Source organism: Rhincodon typus, chromosome 1 (genome assembly GCF_021869965.1).
Source record: "Rhincodon typus isolate 14 chromosome 1, sRhiTyp1.1, whole genome shotgun sequence".
NCBI classification, from domain to species: domain Eukaryota; kingdom Metazoa; phylum Chordata; class Chondrichthyes; order Orectolobiformes; family Rhincodontidae; genus Rhincodon; species Rhincodon typus.
Genome location: NC_063332.1, coordinates 162,950,294 through 162,965,257, shown reverse-complemented (window position 1 = coordinate 162,965,257; position 14,964 = coordinate 162,950,294). Strand labels below are relative to the sequence as shown.

The window sequence follows — 14,964 nt, the reverse complement described above, 5'->3', positions numbered from 1 at the left end:
CCATATTGTATGGCCATCTATACTGAGAACACACTTCAAATAATTTATAAGGTAATTTCTCTTCACCTCCTCAATCCTCCAGATAAAATGAACCCAGCAGAAACATAAATCCCAAAATGCTTCCTACTACTAAAGAAGTAGGAGAAATGCTGGTAGTTATTGCAAAGACTGAAACAATAATCTGAAATTATCTTCAAGTGATACAATAGATAAAGAATAAATCTAGCAGCTGTTACCATGAGTTAGATTTGCCAATGTGGGTTAAATCTTTTGCTGAAAGCATGAACTAGTATCATCACAACAAGGCACACAGGACATCTGTACATCTTTAATCAGATTGAAAGAGTGTGAACTTTCAGTATGGGAACTTCACTCCATTCCCACCTTTGAATGATGAGGCATTCAGCAAAATGCTATTTTTGCAAAGCTGATGACTGACTGGTGCATTTCCAACATCACCTTTTCAAGATTTCCACCTTTAATCTTGTATAGCTGTTCTTATCTGACCTTTTGTTTGTAGACAGAAGTGGAAGCAAGGATACGGGATGGGACACACCCTATGGCTGAGCTTGATGATGATCGGGACAGATGGACTGAGGGGCTTTTATTTATGGATATACAGCAGGTCTCTGTAACAGAACAGGGCACAACCATATTGATGGGAAAGTTACATTTTTCCATGAGGCGAAGTGACCAGGTTAGTTTTAGTCAAATTCCAATAAGTCTTCCAAAAATATTGGTTACAAATTTGGGTGTATCTATGTCCTGTCCAAAATTAAATATCACAGCCAGTATTTGTGCATGAGCAACAAGAGTACATCATTAATCGCAGCAGTACCTTGATCACAAATTACAGGGCGGGAAATTTATTAAATTTCTAGCATTATCGTACAGCCTATACTATATTGCATGGCACTTGCAGGTAAGTACAGCGATAATCTCAGGGTCCTCAATGCTTAAGTAGAATGACACCTTAATGCTGATTCTATGATCAGACAGTCCTTGCACAGCTTGCATCTTAAATTGGACACTGGTCGGAAAATGCTCGCCAGTGCCTCATATCCATTCATTATAGATAAAGAATGAACCCTAGTGACTGGCAGTGATCTATCTCATTTGATTGTTAAAAAGGAGCCTTACATTTCTTATGTGTTGAATAATTGCTTTCTTCCACAGAGTAGATATACAGTCTGATTAACCTGGTGACTTCAGTAAATATCGATACTGGAAAGGTGTGATATCAGTACAGCATTGACCGAGTACCATAGGAGCTGTGTTTCACATGATTCTTTAAACCAAATCCCTATCCTGACTCTCAGGGAGATGTGAAAGACTACATGAGACTATTTAATGAAGACGAGCAGACATGCTCACATGTTGCCCAGGCCAATACCTCCCAGCCATGATAATTTTTTTAAAAAATAGGTTTTTTTTAATGTTACTGCTGATTGTTGAAGCTTGTTGTGTATAGTATGGCTACAGCAATTCTTTTACATTTCAACAATGGCTTCAAAAATACTTAATTGGCTGCCAAGTGCTTTGAGATCTTCAAAGGATGTGAAAGGTGCGACGTAAATAGATTTTGTTTTCCTTTTGTTTGTTACTGTTGCAAATTTCCCCCAACTGGAATCTTGCAATGTAAGACAGAGAAGTTTATGACCCTCAAAAAACAGTGTTTCGTGTGTTTATGAAGCTAAATGAGTTGAAACAGACCAATAGGAAGACCCATGCTTAAAATCTTTATGGTGAATTATTCCACCTTAATCGAGGGAATGAAAGGATTAAAATCCCTCGGCTTGCCATGCTGGGGTAAAAAGGGGAAGGTAGGGTAGGTTTTCTGTTTCTGATCACTGTACAGTGATGACTACTGCAAGTGAATGTGTGTGTTGGTGCCCATTAAGGATAGCACAAATGTTGTCTCTGGTCGTGTAGCCAGCACACACAGTCAAATCCTACACATGAATCTTGATCTCTTGAGCAATCAACCAAAGGGTAGCTTTTTTTCTGTGAAACTGTATCCAGCAAGAAGTACAAAGCCTCCAGGAGAATGATGGCAAAGGAGAAAAGAAACGTAATTAAATGGAAAATAAACACTGCACTATTCGGTGGTTCCATTATGTAGGATACATAAATGTTTTTGTAGCATCCTTCTAGTGCAGACGGAAACAAATACGTCCAATTTCGAATTCAGAAAGCTTTTAGAAGTCAGAGATGGATTTTTGATCAGAATTTCTATCCTGTAGCTGATTTATGAACTTTGGTTTTGCAATGTCCTAGGCTACCCAGCTATTTCAAGATGATTCTTCCTGATATTTCTGCCAATCCTGGAGAACATAGATAGTGTAGTATTTAATCAACAAAGTGATGGCAAATGTCATTGACATTGTTATTATGCAGTGCTTACTCAGCAATAACCTGCTCACTGATGCTCATTTTGTGTTCTGCTCCCGGCCTCGTGACAGCTTCAGTCCAAATATGGACAAAGAAGCTTTGGTGCAGAGGTGAGGTCACTGTGCTTAGCCTTGACATCAAGACAGTACTTAATCAAACTTGGCATGAAGGAGCCCTAACACAATGAAAGTCATTGCGAATCAGGGGGATACTCTCTGCTGGTTGGAGTTGTACATGGCACAACTGAAGATAGTTCTGGGTGTTGGAGGTCACTTATCTCAGCTGCAAGACATCACTGCAAGAGATCCTCAGGATAAGGCCCTAGGCCCAAAAATCTATGTTTACTTTATCAGTAAGCTTCCCCACAGTCATAAAGTCAGAAGTGGGATGTTTACCAATGATTGCACAATGTTCAGCACCATTTGCAACACTTCAGGCACTGAAACAGTCTGTGTCCATGTGCAACAAGTCTTGTCTAGGTTTGGTGGATGAACGGCATAACTAGCATTCACATCACACCAGTGCCAGGGAAAGGCCATCTCCTACAAAAGAGAATTTAACCATCTGTCCTTGATGTTCAATGGCATTATTGTCGTTGAATCCTCCACTATTAACATCCCAATGGTTGATGTTAACCAGAAACTGAACTTGATCAGTGACAATGGCAGGTCAGAGAATGGGACTTCTGCAGTGAGTAACTCGCTTCTGAATTCCCCAAAGCCTATCCTTCATCAGCAAGGCACAAGTCAAGAGTGTGATGGAATATTGTCTGGATGAGTGCAGCTCCCACAATGTACAAGAAGATGAGCAAAGTCCAGGACAAATAAACCTACTTCATTGGCACCCCATCCAAAACATTCAAACTTCACTACCTCCACCATTGACACATAGTTGTTACAGTGTGTACCATCTATATGATGCACTAAAAACAACTCACCAAGCTTCCTTACATAGCTTCTTCCAAGCCTGAAATCTATCACCTAGAAGGACAAGGGAAGCAGTGAATGGAAACACTGCCACTTGCAAGTTTCCCTCCGAGCCGCAGCCTCACTTGGAACCATTCCTTCACGGTTATTCAAAATCCTGGAACTCCCTTCCGCACAGCACTGTGTGTTTACCTACACCACATGAACTGCAATGCTTTAAGAAGACAGCTCACCACTGCCTTGTCAAGGGCAGTTAGGGTAGGCCAATTAATGCTGGCCTATCCAATATCACCCATAACCTATGAATGAATAAGTTTTTAAAAATTGGACCGTACATCTGTAAAATCCTGAGGTGGAATGTTCAAGATGTCATCATTCTGAAACCAATATTGTAAACAGTGGCTATTTATGTTCCTGTTACTCAGGAAACTGTTGTTGGTGCAACTAGGGTCCAAAGAAAGCTGCTTACCTCAGGATTTTAGTGCTTGCAGCATACCAGTTGAAGTGGGCTGTAACTGCCCAACCAGGAAAAGAAATGGAAGAGGAAACAATTCATGTACATATTTGTGAGCTCTCTTGAGGAGGCGTTCGATGATCTAAAGTAGCATTGCGAACGATGGACAGCTGTTAAAGGAGCACAATTGTGTAAGGACAAAGCACTTCAAAGTAAAAATAGGTAATGCTCAGGGACTGGAGACATTGCTGCAGGCTGTGAAAGAGGACCCAATGGGAGATTTAATGGGAACCATAAGTACGAGAGAGAAAGCAGAACCATTCACCCACCACAGGACAGAAGGCAACCTGACTGATGAAAAGACAATGTGCTGTTAGTGAACCCAGTTGATTTAAACACAAGGTAATCGCTGAGAAGGTACAGTATAGTTAGGCATTACAACATTGAAACAAAGCAGGCAGAAACATATCTTGCCTCACAACATTCCGTGGATGCATTGACACTTGGGTTTGAACTTCCCACAAAGCTAACAAACTTGTAGCTGTTTATAGGAAAGAAGAACTAGGGTTTTCAACTTTGCAGGATTGACCGAGAGAGTCCGGGAATTCCAGCTTAATCTTTGAGACTCTGATGTAAGCAACACTCGGGGGAAAAATAGGGACATTAGATAAAATCGTGAATTCTCCATTTTCTTTGTACACTTATGATTACTATTAATTAAAATATTGGAAATGAGATATAAAGGTTGACTGGCAGTCAAGAATCATTCGATGAAGTCATGATAAGTTTTCATTTTCCAATTGGTGGAAGAAGAAAGTGAAGGTTTTGGAATATGGGGAAGGGCATTTGGAGCCTGTGATTCAGGTGACACAATCTCCAGGTAATCTGTCTCAACTTAAGTTCGGCTCTTTTTGTCCATTTTAGGACGATGGCTGTGATGAGGCCAGGAGTATAGGAACTCAGTGGCTGTAATGGAACCCAATTTGAGTGTCAGTGAACAGACTATAGATGAACTAATGCCATATGCTGGCACTTTCAACAATCTCTTCCAGTTCCACTCTTTGCTAATGATCGAGAGTCAGACTGATAGGGCCGTAATTGGTCGGGTTTTATCTGTCCTGCTTTCCATTGACAGGACATTCTTGGATGATTTCCCACATTGGTGCAAAGATGCCAGAGTTGCAGCTGTGTTGGAACAGTTTTGCTAGGGGCACAATTAATTCTGGAGCACAAGCCTTCAAGAGTATTGCCAGAATGTTGTCAAGGCCTGTCGAGTTTGCATTTCCAGTCCCTTCAGCTGTTTCTTGATATCACGCAGAGTTGTTGTACTGTTGCAATATTCTTTCGCAATGTGTTTGCCTAAAGTGAAATTTTCATTAATGGTATGGTATTTTGGAGTTACTTTTGAGGAGCAGTGCCATTTACCCACACTCCATCACTGCCCCCTTTAAACACTTGGCTGCCTAGGTCCATAGCCTTGGTGTCATGGGTAAAGGTAGGTGACAGAAGCCCACTTTTGGCATCACCAAATTTGCCTCAACCTCTTGTTTCATCCTCTCTTACTATCTCTAATCCAGAAAAAGAGGGAAATCATTACTAGACTTCCAGAATTTTGATTGCAGCAACGGTAAAGCTTGCTGGCAACAATTAGGCATAACAACCTCAACATGCCAAACTCTGACAAGAGAAATCCTCTGAAAGTTATTGTTCACTTTTAATTTATTCTCCAAATCAACATGCTGCAGGTTGTCTTTGAAACACCGGCTTTCTAGCATCTTAAATTATGCCAGATCCTGTTCGTTGTTTTATAAAGGAAATAACTGCACATAGCACATTTACCACAGAAATGTGACTCCCCTCATTCCCACCTCATTAGCATGGATTGTAATCTTAAACTAAGAGTTGGCTCACAGCTCATGTGTAACACACATTGGGCAGTCATCCACTGAGTTCAATGTCTGTCAGATTTCCTGAGCCCCATCACTCACCCTATTGAGATTCCAGTGGGCATTGTGACAGGAATATTGGCCTTACTATACCCTGGTGCTCTGAACGAGCTGTTGTATGGCAATGGTTGAGCAATGGGAAGGAAACACAATGACTTCAGCATCGGAATTAATGGTAACTCCACAGCAGCTTCAACTCCAATTTTTTGAGAGACTGAAAAGGAGGGATGAATGTCACTCCTTGAAGGATGATAACTTGTAACAGTTGCAGTTGATCAAACAAACATCAAGTTGAGTTTCTGATAAATGCCATTTCTGTTCCCAAGCCTGAAACTTGTAAATAAACTCCCAGCATGTTCTGTGATCCAAGAATTATGTACTGGCATCACAGATATCAGCTCACACCTGTGAGAAATGGGCAATGTGAAGATATGCCCAGGAATGAGCAAGTGTGAGGGGCAGAAAAATATCCAGATGCCGTTAACATCTGCTCATATTTTCTATACAACTCAGAATGCATCTTACAATAGGGCAACGCAGTATTTCCTGGTGCTTCAGTACAAGTAATCAATCAATTCTTGTCCTGAGATGATTCCCATTCCATATAAATTTGCAAATTCATTCTTTTTGGAATGCTTAAATGCCAATTTGACTAGGAAGCATTCTAAAATGACACAACAGATTTGCTAGATCATTCATCTTAATAACCCTGAAGTTTTGTAGAAAAGAAATCAGGTGGAAAAGACCATCCATATTCTGGTTTAAAAATAGAACTCTTGGAACAAGAGAAGTTAGTTCTTCCAGAGCTTGTGCATGAGGAATGGGTATCATCTTGAATACGTGACTGTCTTCTCTCAGTCACATATTCGGTGTTTCTTGTGGTAAGTGCAGATTTGACCATATTCACCCAGTGTCTGGATCATAGGAAGGTCACTGATTAGCAATAAAACAACATCTCTGGATAGGGAGACAATATTCTGTGCCAATAAACACAGCCACATTTACTATGCTGTTCTTAAACAAAGTCACTAGCTGTTGAATACAAGTTGCTAAAGGAACCGAGACCATAGGAATTCTTTTCCTGAGCCATTGTGAATTCATAAGAAGAATTAATTCCCATATTTACTCTTCCAAATTAACATTGCACCCCCTTTTAGTGGAAATACTCAACAGATCTTCAGGTTGAAGGGAATGCAGCAATATAAGTCTGAATTAGAGGAGGAATATGTAACTTAGGATGAATGGTTGCAATGATAATGTATGTAGCCCCAATGTTATATTGTGGCATGAATAGAACCCAATTTGAACCATTCATAAAAAGTTAAGAAGGACAGACTGAGAGCGAATGGGTCCTAATTCAAAGCTGAGAAATAATAAACTGGAGGAAGGGAGGTCAACCAGAAAAAAATCCTGTCCGGCCACTCACTATCCATCATCCTTAAATTTCAACTTACTCAAAGCTCAGCTTTATACAATCCATTCTCTTAATAAAACAGTGATCTTCCATTTGATGATTTTTGACTGACATACTGACTCCATGAAGTCCTAATCTCCATTTCTCTGGCCATGCCCCATCATATCTCTGTAACAGCTTCTGGACTTACAGTGCCTTTGGTTCTGTGACTCTGGTCTGCTGTCTTTCCCCATCTCTTGACCCCAACACCTGCTTCAGAGCCTTCAGCTCCTTTAGTCCCACTCTCTGGAATTTCCTCCCTGAGGCTCCGTAACTTCAGCACCACTTCTCTCTCACACTACTTTTAAAGATCTGCTTAAAAGCTGACTTTTGCTGAAATGTTCAGGCATTTTTCCTAGTTCTTGCACCATGAATTCAGTCAGGTTCACACCTGCGTTTTTTTAAGCTTCCCTCAGGAACATCCCTTGAGACGTTTTCCACATTAAAGGCACTATAAAAATAAAAGTTGCAGTAAGCATGTCACCAAAACACATTCAGATAAATGTACCATTCAGTGTCTGAAACATTAATGGAATAGTGTGTAATTCATTCAGGATGACTTTTACTGTAAGATTAATTGAGCCAGGAATTATTTATTTAGTTTATGTCAAGCAATGTATTTATTCATTTCAATCTACGATTTATTTATTTATTTATTGGCTAGGAATTTATTTAGTTCATTCAGTCCGTGGGTTTTCTTTTAACATTTATTTATTGCTATTATCTGCTCTGCAAAGCCGCAAGATTCTTTATTTAGTTCCCTCATCACAGAAGGTATGCTCATTTGAAATCCCGTCAATGTTTGTTTAATATATTCACCCAATGGTCTATTTATTTATTACCTTAGCTTAAGGGAGCAATTCTGTGTGAGATTTAACAAAGTATTTCAAAATCTTTCCTCATGGAGGAAATAAAATGCAGCATAATAAACAACAGACCTAAAGTGTTGGGAATGGCAGGCATATTGAGTAAACTGAAGTGGACACAGTAAGGTATTAGGGACGAAAATCAGTCATTTGTACGAGCTTCACACTAACTGCAATAATACTTGTGTGATTGTAGAAGATAATTAGATCTTGAGGTTTCGATTTTTTTTTTACTGCTGAACGCCCATTCTAGCATAATCAAGTCAATAGTGGATGATGGGAACAGTTTGATCCTTCAAGTATGTATGTGAATTTCTGTCCATTATTTCTCGTATTTTCTATTATGGTTTGACATGGTCATTGTATGATGGCTAATCAACTGTGGTGTAGGCAATTTCAGTCCAAATAAGTGACTTTAACCCTTTATATTTCAATCATTTTGTGGGTTTTGTGGACTTTGTTTTGTTGCTATTTACTTTTCTACTTAGGTTCTCATGAATCTTTGGGCAGAATTATTGTTTTAAGTTATTGCCACTGCATTGTTTAGCATTGTGATGGAACTCTGCCTGTCCCTGTGATTGCATTGCTCACTGATCTTTCCTTGTGTAATGCACAGGAAGGATTAGGTCCACTAATATTACTCCTGGCAGCGATTGTTACCTGGCATAACGCTTTGTGGTTGTGTTCTCTGGAACCATCTGAGATGATTTGGATAGATTCATTCATCAATCCTCTATAATGGTATTGATTTTTGCTACTGATGCCAAGTGGGTAAGTGTAACCACAGAAAGTCTTCAACGGAAGATAGGCTTAGTCTGAAAAAAAAACAGTAAAAGCTTATTACGTAGTACTTGATAGCTACTTACGTTACATCTCAGATACATAGAACTATAGAGTTATACAGCACAGAAACAGACCCTGCGGTCCAACGCGACTGGGCCAACCAGATTTTTCAATCTGACCTAGTCCCATTTGCCATCATTTGGCCCATATCCCTCTAAACCCCTCCTATTCATATACCCACCCAGATGCCTTTTAAATGTTGGAATTGTACTCGCTTTCACCACTTCCTCTAGCAGTTCATTCCATATATGCACCACCCTCTGTGTGAAAACATTACCCCTTAGGTCCTTTTTAAATCTTTTTCCTCTCAACATAAACCTATGCCATCTAGTTTTGGATTCTCCCACCCTAGGCAAAAGACCTTGGCTATTCATCTTACCCATGCCCCTTGTGATTTTATAAACCTGTATAGGTCACCTCTCAGTCTCTGTGTGAAAAAGCTCCAGGCTATTCAGCCTGTAACTAAACCCTCCAGTCCTAGCAACATCCTTGTAAGTCCTTTCTGCACCCTTTCAAATTTCACAACATCCTTCTGTAGCCGGGAGACCAGAATTGTATGCAGTATTCTAAAAATGGCCTCACCAATGTCTTGTACAGCCATAACATGATGTCCCAACCTCTGCATCAATGTTCTGACCAAGGAAGGCAAGTGCACACGGAACAGGTAATGGGGGAAATCACAGTTTATTCCACTTTTTTTAAATGAAACCTATTTTATTTCTCTTCTCCTGTCTGTAATAGAAGGAGAGAAGTCATGCATAATTTGCTTTGGAAACTATTATTCAGTTGCAGGAAGCACTGGGCTGTAAGTTGTGTCTCCACTAGCTGTTCCATGTTCTCTCCTTCCCATGCAACCACATTCTGTAGCTGGGAGAGAGGTGCTTTAATCCTCTCTAAGCACACCTTCATCCTCAATCTCCTTGCAACATATTAACATACAATGATTTTTGGACGACATAGTACAGCAGAACTCCAGGTTTATCAGTCATAACTCCAGGGCTTTTCCCTATGAAGCTTTCTGGTCTATATGACTGAATGGTAAGAGCTAATACAGTGGATTATTGCAACATGAAGTGTTTTGAGCTTTGGCCATCAGGCAGTTACATGCAGAATAATGTAATTAGCATCGTTCACAAACTTCGTGTTAATTGAGTCAAAGCCCTTCATGTTCAAAAAACTGAATGCATTGTCATCAGGTGGTGCTTTCAGTGTAACATGAATTCCAGAAATTTCTCTGGGGGCCTCTTTCAGAATGCTAAAAGTCCTTAGAGTGGAATAACTCTTGTCATTTTGTATCTCCTGTTCCCTTTGGAGAGAAAATGCAGGTCATTTTATGCAAGGTATCAGTCACCTTCAGGAGTGATCTCATGGATTGCTAATCTGGCAAGGCTGCCTGTAAAGGAGACAGTAGCAATCAGGAAAATGTGTAGCAGCAGTGATCCTGACTGGTACAACCATTGCTTTTCTCTGAGTGGCAGTCAGTCTTCAGCCAGCTGAAATATTTCCCCACAAGGCTCCAGGTTAATGTGGAGATGAGGCTTTCTGAGGCACTCACCAGGATAACACTAAATAAGATCCTCCTGAATTATAAACCCTGGTCAGTGAGTTAGTATCTAAAAAACATTTGTTTTGATACCTCATGTTAATTAAGTGCCTGCAATTTAGTCTCATCCATTTACTTCAGGAACAAAGAGTCTCAATTGGTATATATTCCAGGGAAAAGACAATACTTGTTCTGTGGATCTAGCTGCACAGGAGAGGAAAAGTTCAATGGAAATTTTCGAGCAATGTAAATTAAAATGCTGACAAATTTCTTTATTCTTCCACAGGGTGTGGATATCACTGGCAAGGTCAGATTTGTTCCCCATTCCTAACTGCCCTTGAACTGAGTGGCATTGCTAGACCATTTCAGTGGGTGGCTATGAGTCAACCACATTGCTGTGGGTTTTGAGTCACATGTGGCTTGACCAGGTAAAGATGGCAGATTTCCTTCCCCAAAGACGTACTGCTCTTAAAAGCAAACCTGAGCTGCATCAATCAAAGTAATCCTCGTTCTTCTGTCTTAGTTTTGTTGAAACCCGTTGTTGCATGCATTCGAATGGTTAGCTCACAAGAATCAAACGGCAGCTAAGAAAACACTCCAGTGAACCCTGGAGGCTAGACTAAGCAGATTGACAACTGGGCAAAAGCAAAACCTGTGATAAATGTGGGCATGAGAACTTAGGATTGGAAAAAGTTTCAAAAACATGACAGTGGGATATCAATTTTATACAGACAGAAAGCGTGGAATGAGGCAGGATTATTAATGTGATATGTAAAGAAGTATATGCAGTAAGAAAGGTGAAGCTAATTAAGTTTAACTGCTTGTAGTTGTAACTCTGAACATGGAATGATGTAAGGTAAGAGAGAAAGCATTCCAAAACTGTTCTTGTAACTGTGAGAAGGAAGCCTTTTCCCTGTAGTATTTGTTCAGTCTTGGCCTGTGGGCTCATATTTGCTCTAGACGGTGCTCTAACTCTCACTCCCCATTAAAGGGTTTTGATTTATGTCAAGTCTTGCCTTCAGTGTATGCATCAGCTGCAGGAAGTCTCTCCTGCGAGTTTGGTCCTGGAGAGCACCTCTGCAGTCTGAGCAGACTCGATTTTTATGTCCTGCAAAGTCTTGAGGAAATGTTGTAGCTAAGCACAGCATGGCATTCTTTCCATTTCTCAGGAAAAAATTGCTGTGCAAGTGAAAACTCTCTCATAATTAATAAGCATAGGGCATAATAAATGTGTGAAATTTATTGCAGATAGACCGCAGCATTGCTGATGGGAGCATGGAATTAATTTACTTTAATCCAAATTACCAAAAATGTTCTGATAATGGGAGAAAACTCCATTTCAGCATTTTTGAAGTCACAACATCAGTTTGAGGAAATTTTACCCCCGCACAGTTCCCATGGTTTTTTCCATGGGCGTAACCATGGCCTGGGATTGAAATATTGATGTTTGAACGATTATGCTGTTCTGCCACCATTTTCAAATTGGCTTCACTGCAAATGATAGTCAAGGGAAACTCAACACGGCCTGGCTCATTTCATATTATCATTCAAACTCAAAATTATTCCACTGATTTAATGCTATGATACTGTAAAATATGAGTAATTCAGACTATTTCTTGTGTTTTGTAGATACAGGATATTGGTTAGTCAGTTTAAAATTCATTTTGGGGGCATGCATCTTTATCAGGGCATCTCTTGAGTGGCTGAGCAGTTACAGGAAGGATATTATTAAGCTGGAGAGGGTTCAGAAGAGATTTACCAGGATGTTGCCGGGTATGGAAGGATTGTGTTACAAAGAAAGGCTGGATGGGCTGGGACTATTTTCACTGGAGCGTAAGAGGTTGAGAGGCCACCTTACAGAAGTTTATAAAATAATGAGGAATATAGATAGAGTTAATGGTAGTGGTCATTTCCCTAGGATGTGGGGATTTCATGATTAGGGGGAACATTTTTGTGGTGAGAGGAGAGAGATTTTAAAAAGACGTGAGGGGCATTCTTTTTGCGTAGAGGGTGGTTTGCATATGGAATGAACTCCCTGAGGAAGTGGTGGATGTGGGTACAATCACAACGTTTAAAAGACATTTGGATAATGAATAGGAAAGGTTTGGAAGGATATGGGCCAGGAGCAGGCAGGTGGGACTAGTTTAGTTTGGGATTATGTTCAGCATGGACTGGTTGGACTGAAGGGTCTGTTTCTCTGCTGTATGACTCAATGAAAGTCACAGTCTAGTGACCTGCAACTCTTCTTAAATATTTTTCATCAGCTTTGGGCATGTTATAGCACGTGTGGATGCTCAACTTGGCTACCCTCTACTTGTTATGACACACATCAGGATCAAGGGGGTTATGAACGCTTCTGGCCAAAAGGTAGGGACATTACCACTGTACCACAGGAGTCCCTTGCAACTGTCTTTATGTAGTATTTAAAAATTCGTGATCTTTTCCACTGACTCAGCAAAAGTACTGCCAAGACTTCATTAATGTAACAAAATAAAAACTAGCAGGTGTAGGCCATCTGGCCCTACAAGCCTGCCGCACTGTTCAATATGGCTTATCCTCTATTTCAGTGCCATAATCCCGCTTTCTCCCCACACCCCATGATGCCTTTAAGATCTCGAAGTGGATCACTTTCTTGAATATATTCAGGGACTTGGCCTCCACGGCCTCTGTGGTAGAGAATTTCACAGGTTCATCACCATTTGATGAGGTAACTTTTCCTCATCTCAGCCCTGAATGGCCCAGCCCCATATTCTGTGAGTGTGACCTCTGGTTCTGGATTCCCCAGCCAGACTCCCTGAATCCACTTCATCCAACTCCTACAGAATTATGTATGTTTCAATCAGATTGCCTCTCATCCTTCTCAACTCGAGTGAACACAGGCCCAGTCGAACTGATCTCTCCTGTTGGGACAGTACTGGCATCCCCAATATCAGTCGAGTGAAACGCCCCTGCATTCTCTCCAAGTATCTCGGTCCACTCCACATAAAAGACAGGGTCACACAAAGTTCTTGTATTTACACCAATTCGAAATGAACTTCATAAGTATTTTTAAAATAGTGTCTGCACCAAGGAATCCAGTGTCAAGGGATTCTGCTGTTTTATAGCCATTATTGTAAGACCTTTATTTTAAATATCACTCTCCTCAGGGAAATCTATGGCTTCTTTAAAGCTTTGAATGTGTTTGCGTAACAACAGAATGATAAGTACGAAAAAATTTGCAAAGCTAATTACCCTAATTAAGTAAATTATATTTTCTTAAGCATGCAATGAGATTGGAGTGTAAGAGTATAGAGGTCTTGCTGCAATTGTACAGGTAATCCATGAGACTGCGCCTGAGGTGGTCTGTACAGTTTTAGACTTTGTAGCTAACAAAGGATATTCTTGCCTTAAAGGGGCTGCAATGAGGAAGATTGATTGCTGTGATGAGAGGATTATCATATCTGGGTTTCGAAGATTAAGAGGTTATCGCGTTGAAAAAGATAAGATTCTGAGTGATTAAAACAAAGAACTCGGATTCTGAGGATCTGAAATAAAAACAGACATTGCTGGAGAAACCAAGTAGGTCTAGCAGCAACTGTGGGGAGAAACAGGAGTTAATGATTCTGATCAGTTCTGAAGAAGAGTCACTGGAACAAAACATTAACTCTGCTTTCTGTCTGCAGGTACTGCCAAAACTCACTGGGTTTCTCCAGCAATTTCTATCTCGGTTTAGGATTCTGAGAGGTTTTAGTGTAGTAGACGCTGAGAGACAGTTTCTCCTGCCTGAAAAGTCCAGAACACAAGGCTACCAATGGATCCTTCGTGGCCTGTGGAGTCTAGATTCAGAATTCAAGTCGGTGAAACTGGAAGAACCTGTTGAAAGGAGCTAATCCTCCATTCAGAGGTTGTTGCTATTCTGCATTAGCTGCTAATAGGTTTATTCATAAACTTGTGGGTAGCCAATGTGGGAGAGTAGCAGTGTGTGATTGTTGGAGCAGTGCAATGTGAGTATACTCACTCACTCTGAGGCCTGGAGTCTGCGAGATAGAGCTGGAGAGACACTTACTTGGCATGGGGAAGGCAATTATAATATTCATACATCCTGTTAAGAGCAGTTTTTTTTGTGCTGTCGAAATGTTGCCAAGAGCAGACCAAACCTTCAGTAGAGGTGGAGCCGTTTTCCAGCAGCAGCAGTGGGGATGATATATTTTTATGAACAAAGAGGGGACTGCAGGCAGGACAGTCAGTCTCTCTAGGCACAGTGGTGTCACTCAGTGGGGGGATAGAGAGCCACAGTGAGGTCATGAGCACCAACAACTGCAGCAAGGATGGCTGACTGACTGGGCGAGTGAGGGAGTGGGTAGCTGGGCAAGTGTGGGAGTGAGTCAGTGGGTGGGTGAGTAAGGGAACGGGTAGCTGGGCGAGTGAGGGAGTGAGTGGGTGGGTGGGTAAGTAGGGGAGTGGGTAGCTGGGTGAGTGAGGGAGTGAGTGGGTGGGTGAGTAGGGGAGTGGGTAGCTGGGTGAGTGAGGGAGTTAGTGAGTGGGTTGGTGAGTAAGGGAGTG

General features: G+C 40.9%; 1 protein-coding gene and 1 long non-coding RNA gene across 2 annotated transcripts in view; both read left to right on the top strand.

The window, feature by feature from the left end:
* Positions 1 to 14,964, top strand: part of LOC109918225 (thrombospondin type-1 domain-containing protein 4-like) — a 396,211-nt gene that overhangs the window by 169,433 nt on the left and 211,814 nt on the right. The gene's annotated exons all lie outside the window — the stretch shown is intronic.
* The window catches only part of LOC125483144, a 125,239-nt gene that overhangs the window by 53,389 nt on the left and 56,886 nt on the right, over positions 1 to 14,964 (top strand). The window contains exon 3 of the long non-coding RNA XR_007262112.1: positions 12,687 to 12,789. This is a non-coding gene — a long non-coding RNA (uncharacterized LOC125483144). The remainder of the gene's footprint in view (positions 1 to 12,686; positions 12,790 to 14,964) is intronic.